The following is a 21,803-nucleotide window of genomic DNA, read 5'->3' on the forward strand; positions in this document are numbered from 1 at the left end:
TCGATTTTTTCAATTGGATTCGATTCTTTTCGATTCGATTCTTTTTGATTCGATACGATCCGTTTCGATTCTTTTCGATTCAATTCGATTCTTTTCAATTTGATTCAATTAGATTCGATTCTTTTCAATTTGATTTGATTCGATTCTTTTTTATTCTATTCGATTCTTTTCGATTCCATTCGATTCAAGTCGATTTTTTCAATTGGATTCGATTCTTTTCGATTCGATTGGATTCGACTGTTTTTGATTCAATTCAATTCTTTTTGACTCGATTCAATTCGATTCGATTTTTTTCAATTAGATTTGACTCGATTCGATTCTTTCGATTCCATTCATTTCTTTTCGACTCGATTCTTTTCGATTCAATTCAATTCTATTCCTTTCGATTCCTTTCCATTCGATTAGATTTTTTCAATTGGATTCGATTCTTTTCAGATCGACTCAATTCGATTCATTCGAATCAAATTGATTCGAAAAGAATTGAAGAGAATCTAATCTAATCAAATCTAGTCGAAAAGAGTCGAATCTAATTGAATCTAATGGAAAATAATAGAATCGAAAAGAATCGAATCCAATCAAAAAAATCAAATCGGGGATCCCTGGGTGGCACAGCGGTTTGGCGCCTGCCTTTGGCCCAGGGCACGATCCTGGAGACCCCGGATCAAGTCCCGCGTCGGGCTCCCGGTGCGTGGAGCCTGCTTCTCCCTCTGCCTGTGTCTCTGCCTCTCTCTCTCTCTCTGTGACTATCATAAAATAAAAAAAAAAATCAAATCGAATCGAATCAAAATTAATCGAATATAATTGAATCGATCAAATCAAAAAGAATCGAATCGAGTCGAATCAAAAAGAATCGAAACGAGTCGAATCGAAAGGAATCGAACCGAAAAGAATCGAATCGAAAAGAAAGGAACTCGAATCGAAAAGAATTGAATCGAAATAAATGAATCAAAAGGTCGAATCGAAATGACAATAATCAAAACGAATCGAAAAAACCGAATCGAATCAAATCGAATAGAATCGACTCGAAAAGAATCAAATTGAATCACATCGAAAAGAGTCGAATCCAATTGAATGGAATCGAAAAGAATTGAAACGAAAAGAATCGAATCGAAAAATCAAATCGAATCGAATTGAATACAATCGAAAATCATGTAATACAATCGAATCGAATCGAATCGAATTGAAAAGAATCAAATTGCATCGGATCGAATTGAATCGAAAAGAATAGAATCGAATCGAAAAGATTCGAAGCGAATCGATAAGAATCGGATCAAATCCAATCGAATCAAATCGAATCGAAAATAATCGAATCGATACAAATCGAATTGAAAAGAATCGAATCGAATTGAATCGAAAACAATCGAATCGAAGCGAATAGAAAAGAATCAAAAAGAATCTAATCTAATCGAATTGAAAATAAACGAATCTAATCAAATCGAAAAGAATCGAATTGATTCGAATTGAATCTTAAATTATCGAATCAAATAAATCGAATCGAATCGAAAAGAATCGAATCGAATTGAAAAGAATTCAATCCAATTGAATCAAATAGAAAAGAATTGAATCGGAAAAAATCGACTCGAAAAAATTGAATCGCACCGAATCTTAATATCGAATTGAATGGAAGCAAAAAGAATCGAATCTAATCTAATCAAAGGATCAAATCAAATTGAGTCCAAAAGAATCGAATCGATCGAAAAGAATAACATCGAGTCGAATAGAATCGAAAAGAACAAATTGAATCGAATCGAAAATAATCAATTTGAATCAAATAGATTTGAATCGAATAGAATCGAATCGAAAAAATCGAATCGAATTGAATCAAATCAAATGAATCGAATCGAATGTAATCAAATCGAAAAGAATCAAATTGAATTGAATATAATTGAACCGAAAAGAATTGAATCAAAAAAATCGAATAGAAAAAATCGAATCGAATCGAAGAAATCGAATCGAATCGAATCGAAAATAATCAAATCGAAAATAATCGAATAGAATCAAATCAAATTGAAAAGAATCAAATCGACTCGAATCGATTAGGAAAGAAAGGAATTCGTATCGAAGAGTCGAAAAGAAACTAATCGAAAACTATCGAATTGAAACTAAAACAATCGAATCGAATTGAAAAAATTGATTTGAATCGAAACGAATAGAAAAGAATCAAATCGAATTAAATGAAATAGAAAAGAACCTAATCGATTCGAATCGAATAGAATCGAAAAGAATCGAATCGAAAAAAATCAAATCTAATTGCATCGAATCAAAAGAATCGAATGGAATGGAAGCGATAAGAATCGAATGAATCCAATCGAATCGAATCGAAAAGAATCGAATCGAAAAGAATCAAATCGAATCGAAAAGAATCGAATCTAATTGAATCTAATTGAAAAGAATAGTATCAAAAATAATCGAATCCAATCAAAAAAATCAAATCAAATCGAATCGAAGTGAATCGAATCTAATCGAATCGAATCTAATCGAAGAGAATCGAGAGGAATCGAATCAAATTGAAACGAAAATAATCGAATTGAATCGAATCGAATCAAAAGAATCGAAATGAATAAAAAAGAATCGAATTGAATCGAAAAGAATTTAATCGAATCAAATCAAATATAATCGAAAAAATCAAATCAAATGGAAAGGAATTCCATCGAAAAGAATTGATTTGAATCGAATGGATTCGAATCGAAAAGAATCGACTCGAATCGAATTGAAAAGAATAAAAAAGAATTGAATCTAATCGAATCGAAAAGAATCGAATCTAATTGAATCGAAAGAATCGAATTGAATCGAAATGAAAATAATCGAATAGAATTGAATAGAATCGTATTAATCTAATCGAATTGAATCAAAAAGAATCGAATCGAAAAGAATCGATCAAATCGAATAGAATCAAAAAGAATCGAATCGAATTGAGTGGAATCAAATGGAAAAGTATCCATTTGAATGGAATAGATTCGAATAAAAAGAATCGAATCGAAAATAATCGAATCGAATCAAATAGAAAAGAATTCAATCGATTCGAATCAAATCGAATCGAAAAGAATCTTACCAAAAAATTGAATCGAATCGCATCGAATCAAAAGAATCGAATCGAATCGTTTCGAAAAGAATCGAATCTAAAAGAATCGAATCTAAAAGAATTAAATCGAATCGAATAGAAATGTATTGAATCAAATTGAATCAAATCGAAATGAATCGAATCAAATCGGATCAAATCGAAAAGAATAGAATCGAATCAAAAGAATTGAATCGAATTGAATCAAAAAGAATCGAATCTTAATCGAATCAAATCGATTAGAAAAGAATCGTAAAGAATCTGATCTAATCGAATCGAAACGAAAAGAATCGAGTCTAATTGAATCTAAACAAAAAGAACAGAATCGAAAAGAATCGAATCCAATCAATAAAATCAAATCGAATCGAACTGAATCGAATATAATCAAATCAAATCGAATTGAATCGAAATGAAAATAATCGAATCGAATAGAATCGAAAGAATCGAATCGAATTGAATCAAATACAATTGAATTGAATGGAAAAGAATCGAATTGAATCGAATAGAATAAAAAAATCGAATCAAATCGAATCGAATGTAATCGCATTGAAAAAACCGATTTGAACCGAATAGATTCGAATTGAATCGAATCAAATCGAATTGAAAATAATCGAAAGGAATCGAATCTAATCGAATCAAAAAGAATGGAATCGAATTAAATCGAAAAGAATTGAATCAAATTGAAATGAAAAGAATCGAATCGAATCAAAAGAATCGAATCGAATTGAATCAAAAAGAATCGAATTGAATAGAATCAAAAAGAATCGAATCTAATTGAATAGAATCAAATCGAAAAGAATCTAAAAGAAATATTGAATCGAATGGAATCGAATCGAAAAGAATTGAATCTAAAAGAATCGAATCGAAATGAAAGGAATCAAATCGAATCGAATCAAATAGAAAGGAATCTAATCAATTCTAATCAAATCAAAACGAATAGAATTGAATGGAAAAAAATCGAATGGATTCGCATCGAATCAAAAGAATCGAATGGAATGGAAGCGGAAAAAATCGAATGAATCGAATTGAATAGAAAAAAATCGAATCGAATCGAATTGAATCAAAAACAATCGAATCGAATCAAAAAGAATGGAATGGAATCGAATCGAATCGGAAAAAAATCGAATCAAATCGATTCAAAAAGAATCGAAAAGAATCTAATCGAATCGAATCGAATCGAAAAGAATCGAATCTAATTGAATCTACTTGAATAGAATCAAAAAGAATCAAATCCAATCAAAAAATCAAACCGAATGGAACTGAATGGAATATAATCAAATCAAATCAAATTGAAAAGAATCGAATCGAAGAGAACCAAAAATCATCGAATTGAATTGAAACGAAATAATCGAATCGAATCTAAAGAATCTAATCGAATTGAATAAAAAAGAATTGAATCGAATAGAAAAGAATGGAATCGTATCGAAGAAATCGAAAAAATCGAATCGAATTGAATGGAATTGAATAGAAAAGAATCGATTTGAATCGATTGAATCGAAAAAATCGAATCGAATTGAATCGAAAAGAATCGAATCGAAAAAAATAGAATCGAATCGAATCAAATAGAAAAGAATCCAATGGATTAGAATAGAATTGAAAAAAACCGATTTGAATCGAATAGATTCGAATTGAAAAGAATTGAATAGAATCGAATTTAAAAGAATCGAAAAGAATGGAATCTATTCGAATTGAAAAGAATGGAATCTAATCGAATCGAAAAGAATCGAATCAAAAGAATCAAATCGAATGGAATCAAAAGGAATCTAATCGAATCAAAAAGAATTGAAAAGAGTCAAATTCAATCGAATCGAAAAGAATTGAATCGATTCGAAAAGAATCGAATCGAAACTAAAAGAATTGAATTGAATTGAATCGAAAAAAATCAAATAGAATCGAATCGAATCGAAAAAAATCAAATTGAATCGAAAAGAATCGAATCAAATTTAATGGAATCGAAAAGAATCAAATTGAATAGAATTGAATCGAAAAGAATCGAATCGAAACAAAAGAATCGAATAGAAAAGAATCGAATCGAATGGAATCGAAAAGAATCGAATTGACAAAAATCGAATAGAATCGAATCAAATAGAATCAAACCGAATCGCAGTGAAAAGAATCGAATCGATTCGAATACAAAAGAATCGTATAGAATCAAATCAAAAAGAATCGAATCGAATTGAAAAGAATCGAATCGAAAGGGATCGAAATGAAAGAATCGAATCCAATCGATGAAAAGAATCGAATCGAAAAGACTCGAATTGAATCAAATCGAAAATAATCGAATCAAAACTAATCGAATCGAAACGAATCCATTTGAATGGAAAAGAATCGAATCAAATTGAATCGAATTGAATGAAAAAAATCGAATCGAATTGAAAGGAATCAAACCAAAACGAAAAGAATCGAATGAAATCGGTCGAATATATTGTAATCGAATCAAATCAAAAAGAATCAAATCAATTCGAATCGAATCTAATCCAATCGAAAAGAATTGAATAGAATCGAATCGACAAGAATCGAGTTGTATTGAATCGAATCGAAAAGAATCTAATCTTATTGAATCGAATCGAAAAGAATCGAATTGAATAGAACAGAAAAGAATCGAATAAAATTGAAACGAAAAGAATCGAATCCAATCAAATCGAATTGAATAAAAAAGAATCTAATTGAAAAGAATCGAATGAAATTTAATGGAATCGAAAATAATCGAATCGAATTGAATTGAAACCAATCAAATCGAATTGAAAAGAATCTAATCAAATCGAAAAGAAACGAATCAAATTTAATGGAATCCAAAAGAATCGAATTGAAACGAATTGAAAAGAATGAAATCAAATAGAATCGAAAAGAATCAAAACGAATTGAATCGAAAAAATCGAATAGAATAGAAAACAAACGAAAATAGAATCAAAGAGAATCTATTCGAATCAAAATGAAAAGAATCGTATCAAATCGAATCGAAAAGAATCAAATCGAATCGAATCGAAAGAACTGAATCGAATCGAAAACAATCGAGACAAATCAAATCGAAAAGAATCGAATTGAATGGAATAGAATCGAAAAGAATCGAATTGAATCGAAAAGAATCGAACCGAAAAGAATCAAAACGAATCGAATCACATCGAATGGTAAAGAATCGAATCGAATTGAAAAGAATCGAATCGAATCAAAAAGAATCAAATTGAATCGAATCAAATAAAAAATAATCGAATCGAATCAAAATGAATTGAGTCAAAAATAATCAAATTGAAACTAATCTAATTGAAATAATTGAATCCAATCGAAACGAATCTAATGGAAAATAATTGAATCGAAACGAATCGAATCGAAAATAATCGAATCGAATCTAATCAATACGAATCGGATCGAAAGTAATCAAATCGAAACGAATCGACTCGAAAATAACTGAATCGCATCAAAACAATTCGAATCAAATGTAATTGAATTGAAACGAATCGAATCGAATTGAAACGGATCGAATCGAAAATAATCAAATGAAACGAATCAAATAGAAAAGAATCGAATCGAATTGAAAAGATTCGAATCGAATAGAATAAAAAATAATTGAATCGAAACGAATGGAATCGAAAAGATCGAATTAAAACGAAATGAATCGAATCGAAACTAATTGAATGGAATCGAAATGAATCGAATAGAAAATAATCGAATCGAAACGAATCGAATCGAAAATAATCGAATTGAATAGAAAATAATCGAATCGAAACGAATCGAATCGAAAATAATTGAATCGAATCGAAACGAATTGAATCGAAAATCATCAAATCGAAACGAACCGAATCAAAAATAATCGATCGAATTGAATCGAAATGAATCGAATCGAAAATAATTGAATGAAAAAGAATCTAATCGATAATAATTGAATCGAATCGAAACGAAATGAATCAAAAATAATCGAATCGAAACGAATCAAATCGAAAATAATCGAATTGAATCGAATCGAATCGAATAGAAAATAATCGAATCGCATCGAATTGAAACGAATTGAATCGAAAATAATCGAATCGAAACGAATCGAATCAAAATAATCAAATCGAATTGAATCAAAATGAATCGAATCGAAAATAATCGAATCGAAACGAATTGAATCGAAAATAATCAAATCGAAACGAATCGAATTGAAAATAATTGAATCAAATCGAAACGAATCTAATAGGAAATAATCAAAACGAAACGAATCGAATCGAATCAAATCCAAATGAATCGAATCGAAAATAATTGAATCGAAACGAATCGACTCGAAAATAATTGAATTGAATCAAAACGAAAAGAATAGAAAATAATCGAATTGAATCGAAACGAATCGAATCGAAAATAATCAAATTGAAACGAATCTACTCGATAATAATTGAATCGAATGAAAATGAATCGAATCAAAAATAATCGAATCGAATCGAAATGAATCGAACCGAAAATAATCGAATCGAAACGAATCGACTCGAAAATAATTGAATCGAAACGAATCTAATCGATAATAATTGAATCGAATCAAAACAAATTGAATCAAAAATACTCGAATTGAAACGAATCAAATCGAAAATAATCGAATCAAATTGAATCCAATCGAAAATAATCAAGTCGAATCGAAACGAATTTAATCGAAAATTATCGAATCGAATGAATCGAAACGAATTGCATCGAAAATAATCGAATGGAAAGTAATCGAATCGAATCAAAAATAATCGAATCGAAACAAATCGATTCAAAAATAAATGAATCGAATAGAAACAAATCGAATCGAAAATAATGGAATTGAAACGAATCTCATCAATAATAATTGAATCGAATCGAATTGAATAGAAAGGAATCGAATCGAATTGAATCGAAACGAATCAAATCGAAAATAATCGAATCGAAACGAATCGGATCGAAAATAATTGAATCGAATCGAAATGAATCGAAATGAAAATAATAAAATCGAAACGAATCAAATCGAAAATAATCGAAATGAATCGAATCAAATGAATCGAATCAAAAATAATAGAATCGAAAGTAATTGAATCGAAAAAAATCTAATAGAATCGAATCAAATCGAATCGAAATTAATCGAATCGAATCAAATCGAATCGAAAAGAATCGAATCAAAATTGATTCAAAATATTCGAGAAGAATCGAATCGAATCGAAAAGAATCGAATCGAATAGAATCAAACAGAAATGAATCAAAAGCTAACGAATCGAATCGAAAAAAATCTAATTGAATTGAATCGAAAAAAACGAATAGAAAAGAATCGAATCATAAAAGATTGAATCGAATCAAAACGAATCAAAAAGAATCGATTCGAAATGAATCGAATCAAATTGAATTGAAAAGAATCGAAACGAATCAAATAAAGAAGAATCGAATAGAAAAAATCGAATCAAATCGAATTGAATCGAAAAGAATTGAATCAAAAAGAATCGAATTGAATCGAAAAGAATCAAATAGAAAAGAATCAAATCGACGAATCAAAGAGAATCGAATCGAATCGAAAGGAATCGAATCGACTTGAATGGAATAAAAAATAATCGAATCGAATCAAATCAAAACGAATCGAATAGAAAATAATCGAATCGAATCGAAGAGAAAATAATCTATTGGAATCTAATTGAAACGAATCGAATCAAAAATATTCGAATCGAATTGAATCAGAATGAATCAGCCGAAAGTAATCGAATCAAATTGAATCGAAATTAAAAGAATCGAATTGAATAAAAATGATTGAATCGAATAGAATCGAAATGAATCGAATAGAAAATAATCGAATCAAAACGAATTGAATCGAATAGAAAAGAATCGAATCGAAACGAATCGAATCGAATCGAAATGAATCGAATCAAAAATAATTGAAACGAATCGAATCGAAAATGATTGAATCGATTCAAATTGAAGCGAATCGATTCGAAAATAATCGAATCGAAATGAATCGAATCGAAAATAATCGAATCAAATCTAATTGAAACGAATCAAATCAAGAATAATTGAATCGAATCGAATTGAATCGAAAATAATCTAATTGAATCAAAAATAAATCGAAACGAATTGAATCGAAAATAATTGAAACGAAACGAATCGAATTGAAAATAATCGAATCGAATCGAATAGAAAAAATTGAATCGAAACTAATCGAATCGAAAATAATCTAATTGAATCAAAAATAAATCGAAACGAATTGAATCGAAAATAATTGAAACGAAACGAATCGAAATGAATCGAATTGAAAATAATCGAATCGAATCGAATCGAAAATAATCGAATTGAATCAAATCGAATCGAAAAGAATCGAATCAAAATTGAATCAAAAAGATTAGAAAAGAATCAAATCAAATTGAAAAGAATCGAGTCGAATAGAATCGAAAAGAAATGAATCGAAAACTAACGAATCAAAGCGATAAAAATCGAATCAAATCGAATCGAAAACGAATCGAATCGAAAAGAATCGAATCGAATCAAAAAAGATCGAATCGAATCGAAACGAATCAAAAAGAATTGATTCAAAATGAATCGAATCAAATTGAATCAAAAAGAATCGAAACGAATCAAATGAAGAAGAATTGAATCGAAAAAATCGAATCAAATCGAATTGAATCGAAAAGAATCGAATCGAAAAGAATCGAATCGAATCGAAAAGAATCAAATAGAAAAGAATTGAATTGACGAATCGAAGAGAATCGAATCGAAAAGAATCGAATCGAAAGGAATCGAATCAAATTGAATTGAATCAAAAATAATCGAATCGAATCGAATCAAAATGAATCGAATCGAAAATAATCGAATCGAATCGAAGAGAAAGTAATCTAATCGAATCTAATCGAAATGAAAAGAATCGAAAATAATCGAATCGAATCGAAACGGAACGAAAGAGCCGAAAATAATAGAATCAAATCGAATCGAAATTAAATGAATCGAACTGAATCGAACGAATTGAATCGAATAGAATCGAAAGGAATCGAATAGAAAATAATTGAACCAAATCGAATCGAAACGAATCGAAATGAATCGAATCGAAAATAATCGAATCGAATCAAATCGAAACGAATCAATCGAAAATAATAGAATCGAAACTAATCGAATCGAAAAAAATCGAATCGAATCGAATCGAATCGAATCAAAATTAATCAAATCGAAAAGAATCGAATCGAAAAGAATCGAATCAAAATTGAATCAAAAAGATTCGAAAAGAATCGAATCAAATAGAATCGAAAAGAAACGAATCGAAAACTAACAAAACGAATCGAAAAAAATCGAATCGAATCGAATCGAAAGAAATGAAACGAATCGAATCAAAAAGAATCGAATCGAATCAAATAAGATCGAATAGAATCGAAATGAATCAAAAAGAATCGATTCGAAATGAATCGAATCAAATTGAATCGAAAAGATGCGAAACGAATCAAATGAAGAAGAATCGAATTGAAAAGATAGAATCAAATCGAATTGAATCGAAAAGAATCGAATCAAAAAGAATCAAATAGAAAAGAATCGAATCGACGAATCGAAGAGAATCGAACTGAAAAGAATCGAATCGAAAGGAATCGAAACAAATTGAATAGAATAAAAAATAATCGAATCGAATCAAAACGAATCGAATAGAAAATGATCGAATCGAATAGAAAATAATCTAATCAAATCTAATCGAAACGAATCAAATCGAAAATAATCAAATCGAATCGAATCGGAATGAAAGAGCCAAAAATAATCGAATCAAATTGAATCAAAATTAAATGAATCAAACTGAATTGAGACGAATTGAATCGAAACGAATCGAAACGAATCGAATAGAAAATAATCGAATCAAAATGAATCGAATCGAAACGAATCGAATCGATTCGAATTGAAGCGAATCGATTCAAAAATAATAGAATCGGGGATCCCTGGGTGGCACAGTGGTTTGGCGCAGCCTTTGGCCCAGGGCGCGATCCTGTAGACCCGGGATCGAATCCCACATCGGGCTCCTGGTGCATGGAGCCTGCTTCTCCTTCTGCCTATGTCTCTGTCTCTCTCTATCTCTGTGTGACTATCATAAATAAATAAAAATTAAAAAAAATAATTGAATTGAAATGAATCTAATCGAAAATAATCGAATCGAAACGAATCGAATCGAAAATAATGGAATCGAAACGAATCTAATCAATAATAATTGAATCCAATCGAATCGAATTGAATAGAAATTAATCGATTCAAATTGAATCGAAATGAATCAAATCGAAAATAATCAAATCGAAACGAATCGGATCGAAAATAATTGAATCGAATTGAAATGAATCGAAATGAAAATAATAGAATCAGAGTAAACATGTACCTTTGATGCCCAGGTGGGACCAGAGTCACAAGGTCCAGACGGGGCCTAAGTGAGGAGTAGAATCACCAGGTCCTGTTGAGGCCAAGTTGAGGACCAGTGTCCCAAGCTCCGGGTGAGGCCCAGAGAAAGACCAGAGTCACCCAGTCCAGGTGATATCCAGGTGATGTCCAGGTGTGGACCAGAGTCACCACGTCAGGGTGAGGCCCAGAGGGGGACGAGAGTCACTAGGTCCAGGTGAGGCCCCGATGTGGAACTGAGTAAACAGGTCCCAGTTGCCCATGTGAGAACCAGATTCACCAGGTCCAGGTGAGGTCCCTGTGGGAACCAGTCACCTCTTGCAGGTGAGGCCCAGGAGGGACCACAGCAACCAGGTCAGAGTGAGGTCCAGAGGGTGACCAGAGTCACCAGGTCCAGGTGAGGCCCAGGTATAGAAGAGAGTAACCATGTGCCAATTGTGACAGGTAAAGACCAGAGTCACCAGGTCCAAATGAGGCCCAAATATGGATCAGAGTTGTTTTGTTACAGGTGAGGCTAGAAGGAGAACACAGAAACCAGGTCCAGGAGAGCCCCATATGGGAACCAGAGCCACCAGATCCAGGTGAGGTCCAGGTGGCAACCACAGTCACAAGGTCCAGGTGAGGCCCAGGTGGCAACAAGATTCACCAAGTCCAAGTGAGACCAAGGTGGTGACCAGAGTCACCAAGTCCAAGTGAGGACCAGGTGGCAACAAGATTCACCAAGTCCAAGTGAGACCCAGGTGGTGACCAGGGTCACCAGGTCCAGGTGAGGACCAGCTAAGGACCAGATTCACCAGGTCCAAGGGAAGCCCAGGGGGGGCCAGAGTCACCAAGTTAGGGTGAGGCCCAGAGGGGGAACCAGAGTAACCAGTTTAGTTGGAGACCCAGAGTGTAACCAGAGGTCCCCGGTCTAAGTGATGCCCAGGTGTGGAATAGAGTATCCAAATCCCAATGATGCCTAGGTGAGGACCATAGTCACTAGGGCCATGCAATGCCCAGATGGGGATCACAATCACCAAGTCCTGGTGGGGCATAGAAGGAGACCACAGTCACCAGTATCAGGTGAGCCCCATGTGGGAACCAGAGCCACTATATCCAGCTGAGTCCCAGGTCCGTGTGAGGCTAACGTGAGGAACAGATTCATCAGGTCGAATTGAGGCATAGCTAAGGACAAGTGTCACCAGGTCAGGGTGAGGCCTAGGTGGGGACAAGATTCACCAGCACTGAGTTAGGTCAAAGTGGGGACGAGAGGCACCAGGTCCAGGTGAGGAGAAAGTGAGGACCAGAGTCACCAGATCCAGGTGAGGTCCATGTTGTAACGAGAGTCACCAGGTCCAGGAGACATCCAGGTGTGGACCAGAGTCACCTGATCCAGGTGAATCGGGGTGGGGACCAGAGTCACCAGGTCCAGATGAGGCCCATGTGATGACCAGAGTTACCAGGTACACGTGAGGCTCAGGTGGGGACCAGAGGCAACAGGTCCATGTGAGACCGGCTGGGGACCATGGTCAACAGGTCTATGTGAGGCCCAGGTGGAACAGAGTAACCAGGTCCAGGTGAGTACCAGGTGGTGACAACAGTCACCACGTCCAGGTGAGGCCCAGGTGGGGACCAGGAACACCAGGTAGAGGGGAGGCCCTTGAAAGAACCTGATTGAACAGTTCGAGGTGAGGCGCAGGTGGCAACCAGAGTCAGCAGGTCCAAGTCAGGCCAAAGTGGGGTTCACAGTCACCAGGAGAGGGTGAGACCCAGAGGGGGACCAGAGTCACCTGGTCCAGGTGAGGTCCAGTTGTGGAACAGAGTCACCGGGTCCCAATTAAGCCAGGTTGAGGACCATGGTCAACAGAGCCAGGTGAGGCCCAGATGGGGATCAGAGTCACCAGGTCCAAGTGAGGCCCAGGTGGGAACCACAGTCACCAGATCCAGGGTAGTCTCAAGTGCAGAACAGAATCACCAGGCCCAGATGAGGTGCAGGTGGCAACCACACTCACCAGGTCCAGGTGAGGGCAACCTGCAGGCCAGTCACCAGATTCAGGTGAGGTCCTGGTGGGGACCGGAGTCACCAGGTAAATGTGAGGCTAGAAGGACACCACAATCACCAGGTCCAGGTGTGGTTCACGTGGGAACGAGAGTCACCAGGTCCAGGTGAGACCCAGGTGGGGACCACAGTCACCAGGTCTAGATTGAGGCCTAGGTGGGGGGCCCAGAGTCATCAGAGCCAGGTGAGGCCAAAGTGTGGAGCAAAGTTATCAGGTCCAGGTGAGTCCCAGGTGGGGAACAGAGTAACCATGTCCCATTGATACCCAGGTGGGACCAGAGTCATAAGGTCCAGTCGAGGTGTAAGTGAGGAGTAGATTCACCAGGTCCTGTTGAGGCCCAGTTGAGGACCAGAGGCCAGGCTCCGGGTGAGGCCCAGAGGGGGACCAGAGTCACCCGGTCCAGGTGAAATCCAGGTGGGGACCAGAGTCACCACGTCAGGGAAAGGACCAGAGTTGGACGAGAGTCAGAAGGTCGAGGTGAGGCTCTGAACTGGAACTGAGTAACCAGGTCCCATGATGCCCACGTGAGGACCAGATTCACCTGGTCCAGGTGAGGTCCCTGTGGGTACCAGTCACCTTGTCCAGGTGAGGCCCAGGGGGGACCACAGTCACCAGGTCAGGGTGAGGTCCATAGGGTGACCAGAGTCACCAGGTCCAGGTGAGGCTCAGGTATAGAAGACAGTAACCACATCCCAATGATGCCCAGGTAAGGACCAGAGTCACCAGGTGCAGGTGAGGCCCAAATATGTATCAGAGTCGTTTGGCTCCAGGTGAGCCCAGAAGGAGACCACAGGATCCAGGTCCAGGAGAGCCCCAAATGGGAACCAGAGCCACGAGATCCAGGTGAGGTCCAGGTGGGGACCACAGTCACAAAGTCAAGGTGAGGCCCAGGTGGCAACAAAATTCACAAGTCCAGGTGAGTCCCAGGTGGTGACCAGAGTCACCAGGTCCAGGTGAGGACCAGGTAAGGACCAGATTCACCAGGTCCAGTTGAAGCCCAGGCGGGGGACCAGAATCCCCAGGAGAGGGTGAGGCCCAGAGGGGGAACCAGAGTAACCAGTTTAGTTTGAGGCCCAGAGTGGGACCAGAGGGCCCCAGTCAAAATGATGCCCACATGTGGAATAGAGTATCCAGGTCCCAATGATGCCTAGGTGAGGACCAGAGTCTTTAGGGCCATGCAAGGCCCAGATGGAGATCAGAATCACCAGGTCCTGGTGAGGCATCGAATGAGACCAGTCACCAGTATCAGTTGAGCCCCCTGTGGGAACCAGAGCCACTAAATCCAGTTGAGTCCCAGTTCCATGTGAGGCCCACGTGAGGACCTGATTCATAAGGTCGAATTGAGGCATAGCTGGTACAGGAGTCACCAGGTCTGGGTGACGACTAGGTGGGGACAAGATTCACCAGGTCTGAGTTAGGTCCAAGTGGGGACAAGAGTCACCAGGGCCAGGTGAGGAGAAAGTGAGGACCAGAGTCACCAGATCCAGGAGAGGTCCAAGTGGGGACCAGAGTCACCAGATCCAGGTGAAGCCCAGGAGGGGACCAGAGTCACCAGGTCCAGATGAGGCCCATGTGAAGACCAGAGTTACCAGTTACACGTGAGGCCCAGGTGGGGACCAGAGGCAACAGGTCTATGTGAGGCCGGCTGGGGACGATGGTCAACATGTCTACATGAGGCCCAGGTGTGGAACACAGTAAGCAGGTCCAGGTGAGTCCCAGGTGGTGACAACAGTCACCACGTCCAGGAGAGTCCCAGGTGTGTACCAGGATCACCAGGTACAGGAGAGGTCCTTGAAAGAACCGGAGACAACAGTTTGAGTTGAGACGCAGGTGGCAACCAGAGTCAGCAAGTCCAAGTCAGGCCAAAGTGGGGTACACAGTCACCAGGTCAGGGTGAGACCCAGAGGGGACCAAGGTCACCTGGTCCAGGTGATATGCAGTTGTGGAACACAGTAATCAGGTCCCAATTATGCCCAGTTGAGGACCATGGTCAACAGGGCCAGGTGAGTCCTAGATGGGGATCAGAGTCACCAGGTCCAAGTGAGGCCCAGGTGGGGACCACAGTCACCAGATCCGGGGTAGTCACAGGTGCAGACCAGAATCACCAGGTCCAGGTGAGGTGCAGGTGGCAACCACACTCACCAGGTCCCGGTGAGGCCCTGGTAGGGACCAGAGTCACCAGGTCCATGAAAGCTAGAAACACTGCAGCCACCAGGTCCACATGAGGTCCATGTTGGAATGAGAGTAACCAGGTCCAGGTGAGACCCAGGTGGGAACCAGTGTCACCATGTCCAGGTGTGGCCCAGGTGAAGACCAGAGTTAACAGGTCCAGGTTGGTCCTGTTAGGGAACAGTGTAACCGTGTCCTGATGCTACACAGGTGGGTACCAGAGACACCATTTTCAGGTGAGGCCCAGGTGGGGACCAGTGACATTAGGTCCAGGTGAGGTCCCGGTGGGAACCACAGTCACCAGGTCAGGTGAGGCCATGCTGAGGATCAGAGTCACCAGTTCCAGGTGAGGCCCAGGTGGGGTCAGAGTCACCTGGTACAGAAGAGACCAAAGTGAGGACAAGAGTTACCAGGTCCAGGTGAGTCCCAGTGGGGAATAGAGTAAATATGTCCCGATGATGCCCAGGTAGGGACCAGAGTCACCAGACCAGATGAAGCCCAGGTGGGGAGCATATTCACTAGGTCCAGGTGAGGCCCAGTTGAGGACCAGAGTCCCCAGGTCTGGATGAGGCCTAGGGGGGTACAAGAATCACCTGGTCCAGGTGACATCCAGATGGGGACCAGAGTCCCAAGGTCAGGGTGAATCCCAGAAAGGTTCCAGAGTCTTCAAGTCCAGGTGAGGCTCAGGTGTGAAACAGAGTAACCAGGTCCCAATTATGCCCAGGTGAATACCAGAGTCACCAGATCTGGGTGGGTTCCAGATAGGATCAGCGTCACCAGTTTCAGGTGAGGCCAAGAAGGAGTCCACAGCAATCAGGTCCAGGTGGGGAACAAAGTCACCAGGACTGGGTGAGGCCCAGATGGGGACCAGATTCACCAGGTCCAGGTGAGGCCAAGGTGGAGACCAGAGTCAACAGGTCCGGGTTTGGACAAGGTAAGGACCAGATTCACCAGGTCCAAGTAAGGCACACGTCGAGACCTGAGTCACCATGTATGGGTGAGACCCAGGTGGCAACCCCACTCACCAGGTCCAGGTGAGGCCAACCTGCAGTCCAGAGTCACGAGATCCAGGTGAGGCCCTGGTGGGGACCGGAGTCACTAGGTAAATGTGAGGCTAGAAGGACTCCACTGTCACCAGGTTCAGGTGTGGTTCATTTGGAACAAGAGTCACCAGGTCTAGGTGAGACCCATGTGGGGACCACAGTCACCAGGTCCAGATTGAGGGCTAGGTGGGGAGCCCAGAGTCATCAGAGCCATGTGAGGCCAAAGAGTGGATCAAAGTTATCAGGTCCAGGTGAGTCCCAGGTGGGGATCAGAGTAACCATGTCCCATTGATGCCCAGGTGGGACCAGAGTCATAAGGTCCAGACGAGGTGTAAGTAAGGAGTAGATTCACCAGGTCCTGTTGAGGCCCAGTTGAGGACCAGAGTCCCAGGCTCCCGGTGAGGCCCAGAGGGGGACCAGAGTCACCCGGTCCAGGTGAAATCCAGGTGGGGACCAGAGTCACCACGTCAGGGAGAGGCCCAGAGAGGGATGAGAGTCACTAGGTCCAGGTGAGGCCCCGATGTGGAACTGAGTAACAAGGTCCCATGATGCCCATGTGAGGACCAGATCCACCAGGTCCAGGTGAGGTCCCTGTGGGAACCAGTCACCTCATCCAGGTGAGGCCCAGGGGGGACCACAGTCACCACGTCAGGGTGAGGTCCAGAGGGTGACCAGAGTCACAAGGTCCAGGTGAGGCCCAGGTATAGAAGAGAGTAACCAGGTCCCAGTGATGCCCAGGTAAGGACCAGAGTCACCAGGTCCAGGTGAGGCCTAAATATGGATCAGTGTCATTTAGTTCCAGGTGAGGACAGAAGGGGGGCCACAGGAACCAGGTCCAGGAGGGTCCCATATAGGAACCAGAGCCACCAGATCCAGGTGAATTCATGTCCGGACCAAAGTCACAAGGTCCAGGTGAGCCCCAGGTCTCAACAAGATTCACCAAGTCCAGGTGAGACCCAGGTGGTGACCAGAGTCACCAGGTCCAGGTGACGACCAGGTAAGGACCACATTCATCAGGTCCATTGAAGCGCAGGGGGGACAGAGTCACCAGGTAATAATGTTGAGGCCCAGAGGGAACCAGAGTAACCAGTTTAGTTTGAGGCCCAGAGTGGGACCAGAGGTCCCCGGTCAAAGGGCGGCCCAGGTGTGCAATAGAGTATCCAGGTCCCAATGATGCCTAGGTGAGGCCCAGAGTCACTAGGGCCATGCAAGGCCCAGATGAGGATCAGAATCACCAGGTCCTGGTGAGGCATAGAAAGAGACCAGGTCCATGTTAGGCCCACATGAGGACCTGAGTCACCAGGTATGGGTGAGGCCCAGGTGGCAACCCCACTCACCAGGTCCAGGTGAGGCCAACCTGCAGGCCAGAGTCACCAGATCCCGGTGAGGCCCTGGTGGGGACCGGAGTCACCAGGTAAATGTGAGGCTAGAAGGACACCACAGTCACCAGGTCCAGGTGTGGTTCATGTGGGAACGAGAGTCACCAGGTCCAGGTGAGCCCCAGGTGGGGACCACAGTCACCAGGTCCAGATTGAGGCCTAGGTGGGGCCCAGAGTCATCAGGGCCAGGTGAGGCCAAAGTGTGGAGCAAAGTTATCAGGTCCAGGTGAGTCCCAGGTGGGAACCAGTCACCTCGTCCAGGTGAGGCCCACAGGAGTAGTGCCTCCAAGCTCAATCCCGCGATTTCCTAGTAATTCCTGTCTTAGACTGGTGCTACATACTAAGTTCCATACTAGCTAATTGAACCCTGCATCCATCGGCAACTTACATCCGAGAGTTGGGCTCACACGCAGTCCCTCACAGTTCCACACTGCCTGCAGAATGTCCTTCCAACGTCTTCACCAGAGACGCTTGTCAGAAGCTTGTGAGATTCAAGTGGAATAATGCAGGCCTGGAAGGTGTCTCCAGGTGGAGTAGAGTGGTATTCTTGGAACCTCCTGAGTTAGAATACAGCTGCGTTCTCAGGGCCATCAGAATGCAGCTAGTTGAAAGCTGGCTTGTAGACATGCTTCCTTGTGAGAGTTCAGGTGAGGGCAGGACCCTCCCAAAACCTGACTGCCTGTAGACATAGGTCCTAACATCCTTATGTTAGGTGCTGGAAGAGGTTGTGAAAAGCATGTAGACGTTTCAGGCTTGTAGTCACGTGTAACTGAGTTCAATACAGCGATTTCCAACAGCCTTGTTCAATTGAAGTGTAGCTAGGTTCTAACTCCCATAAAAGAGTGGCTAGCAGACAGCTGCCTGCAAAGCATACACGCTTCTCAGAGTTGAGCTTATGGCCTGTACCTCCCACAATCTGACGGCCTGTATGGATCGCTTCCACAGCATTCCGTTCTATGCGGGACAGTAGCGGAGTGAGAACCAAGTGTCTGCATTGTCAATTCGCGACTACCGGACACCTGCCTCCAAGTGATGCACACTCCTTTGGATGAGCTTATGGCTTGTTCCTCCCACATGTTGACCGCCTGTACCTTTCACTTCGAAAGGTATGGGTTAGTGTTAGTGTTAGGGTTAGGCTTAGGGTTCGGTTTAGGTTTACAGTTAGGGTTAGTGTATGGTTTAGGGTTAAAGTTAGGGTACTGTTTAGGGTTAGGGTTAGGGTTAGGTTATGGGTTAGGGTTAGGGTTAGGGATAGGGTAAGGGTTAAGGTTAGGATTAGGTTAGGGTTAGGGTTAGGATCAGGGATTGGGTTTCGTTAGGTTTAGGGTTGGTGTAAGTTTAGGGTTAGGGTACGGGTTAGAGTTTGGGTTAGGGTACGAGTGAGGGTTAGGGTAAGCGTTAGAGTACGGATTAGGATTAGTGTACGGGTTAAGGTTAGGTTTAGGGTTAGGTTTAGGGTTAGGATTAGAGTTAGGTTATGGGATAGGGTTAGGTTTAGGGTACTGTTTAGTGTTAGCCTTAGGGTTAGGGTTAGGTTACTGGTTAGGGTTACAGTTAGGGTTAGAGTACGGGTAAGTGTTAGAGTTAGAGTTCGGGTTATGCTTAGGGTTCGGGTTAGGGTTAGGCTACAGGTTAGTGTTAGTGTTAGGGTTATGATTAGGGTTCGGTTTAGGCTTAGTTTTAGGGTACAGATTAGGGTTAGGGTACGGGTTAGGGTTAGGGTACGGTTTAGAGATATGGTATGGATTACGGTACGGGTTAAGGTATGGGTTAGGGTGCTGGTAACGGTTAGGGTTTGGGTTAGGTTTATGGTATGGGTTAGGGTTGGGTTTAGGGTGAGTGTTAGGGTTTGGGTGGGTAAGGGTTAGGGTTAGGTTTAGGTTTAGGGTACTGTTTAGGGTTAGGGTTACGGTTAGGGTTAGGGTGAGGTTCAGGTTACGGGTTAGGGTTAGGGTTAGGGTTAGGGTTAGGGTAGGTTACGGTTAGGGTTAGTGTTAGGGTAAGGTTTCGGTTAGGGTTAGGGTTAGGGTTAGGGGTAGGGTTAGGGTTTAGGGTTAGGGTTAGGGTTAGGGTACTGTTTAGGGTTAGGTTTAGTGTTAGGTTTAGGTTACGGGTTAGGGTTAGGGTTAGGGTGAGTTTATGGGTTAGGTTTAGGGTTCGGGTTAGGGTATGGGATACGTTTAGGGTAAGGGTTAGGGAACGGGTTAGGGTTAGGGTGGGGTTAGGGTTAGGCTTAGGGTACGTGTTCAGGTTAGGGTTAGGTGTAGGCTATGGGTTTGTTTATGGGTTAGGGTACGAGTACGGTTACAGGTTTGTGTACGGGTTAGTTTTTGAGTTCGGGTTAGGGAATGGGATTAGGGTTTGGGTACGAGTTAGGGTATGGGTTAGGGTACAGGTTAGGTTACGGTTTAGGATTAGGGTACGCATTAGAGTTAGGGTTCGGGTTAGGGTTGGGGTTAGGGTTAGGTTTAGGTTTACGGGTTAGGTTTAGGTTTACGGTACGGGTTAGGGTGTGGATTAGGGTTAGGGTTAGGGTACGGTTTAGGGTTAGTGCATGGGAGAGTTAGTGTTAGAGTAAGGGTACGGGTTAGGGGTAGGGTTAGGATACGGCTTAGGGTTAGGTTTAGGGTTAAGGTACACATTAGGGTTAGGGTTAGGGTACTGTTTAGGGTTAGGTTTAGGGTTAGGTTTAGTTTTCGGGTTAGGGTTAGGGTTAGGATTAGTTTACGTGTTAGGGATGGGGTTAGGGTGAGGTTTGGGTTAGGTTAGGGTTAGGGTTAGGGTTAGGTTTAGAGATAGGGTTACAGTTATGATTAGTGTTCGGGTTAGGTTAGGGGTAGTTTTAGTGTGACGGTACGGGTTATGGTTAGGGTTAGTTTAGGGTACGGTTTAGGGTTAGGGTACGGTTAGTGTTAGTGTTAGGGTTAGGTGTTAGGGTTAGGGTTTGGGTTAGGTTTAGGGTTAGGGTTATAGTTAAAGGTTAGTGTTAAGTATAGGGTTAGGAATAGGGGTTAGGTGTTCAGGTTCGGGTTAGGGTTAGGGTTTGGGTTAGGTTTAGGGTTAAGGTTATAGTTAAGGGTTAGTGTTAAGTGTAGGGTTAGGGATAGGGGTTAGGGGTTCGGGTTCGGGTTCGGGTTAGGGTTAGGGGTTAGTGGTTCGGGTTAGTGTTAGGTTTACGGTTACGGTTAGGAGTTAGGGTTAGGGTTTGTGTTAGGGTTAGGGTTAGGGTATGGCTTAGGGTTAGGTTTAGGTTTAGGGTTAGGGTTAAGGTACACGTTAGAGTTAGGGTTAGGGTACTGTTTAGGGTTAGGTTTAGGGTTAGGTTTAGTTTATGGGTTAGGGTTATGGTTAGTTTACGTGTTAGGGATACGGTTAGGGTGAGGGTTAGGGTTAGGTTAGGGTTTTGGGTAGGGTTAGGTTTAGAGATAGGGTTAGGGTTATGATTAGAGTTAGGGTTAGGTTTAGGGGTAGTTTTAGTGTTAGGGTACGGGTTATGTTTAGGGTTAGGGTAGGGTACGGTATAGGGTTAGGGTACGGGTTAGGGTTAGTTTTAGGGTTAGGATTAGGGTACAGGTTAGTGTTAGTGTTAGGGTACCATTTAGGGTTAGTGTATGGGTTAGCATTAGGGTTGCGGTTAGCGTAAGGGTTAGGGTACAGGTTAGGGTCAGGGTATTGTTTGGGTTAGAGTCAGGGTTGGATTTAGGTTACATGTTAGGGTTAGGGTACAGGTTAGGGTTAGGATACGGGTTAGGGTTAGTGTACGGGTTAGGTTTGGGGTTAGGGTATGGTTTAGGGTTAG

This window comes from Canis aureus, chromosome 28 (assembly GCF_053574225.1).
Source record: "Canis aureus isolate CA01 chromosome 28, VMU_Caureus_v.1.0, whole genome shotgun sequence".
Classification (NCBI taxonomy): Eukaryota; Metazoa; Chordata; class Mammalia; order Carnivora; family Canidae; genus Canis; species Canis aureus.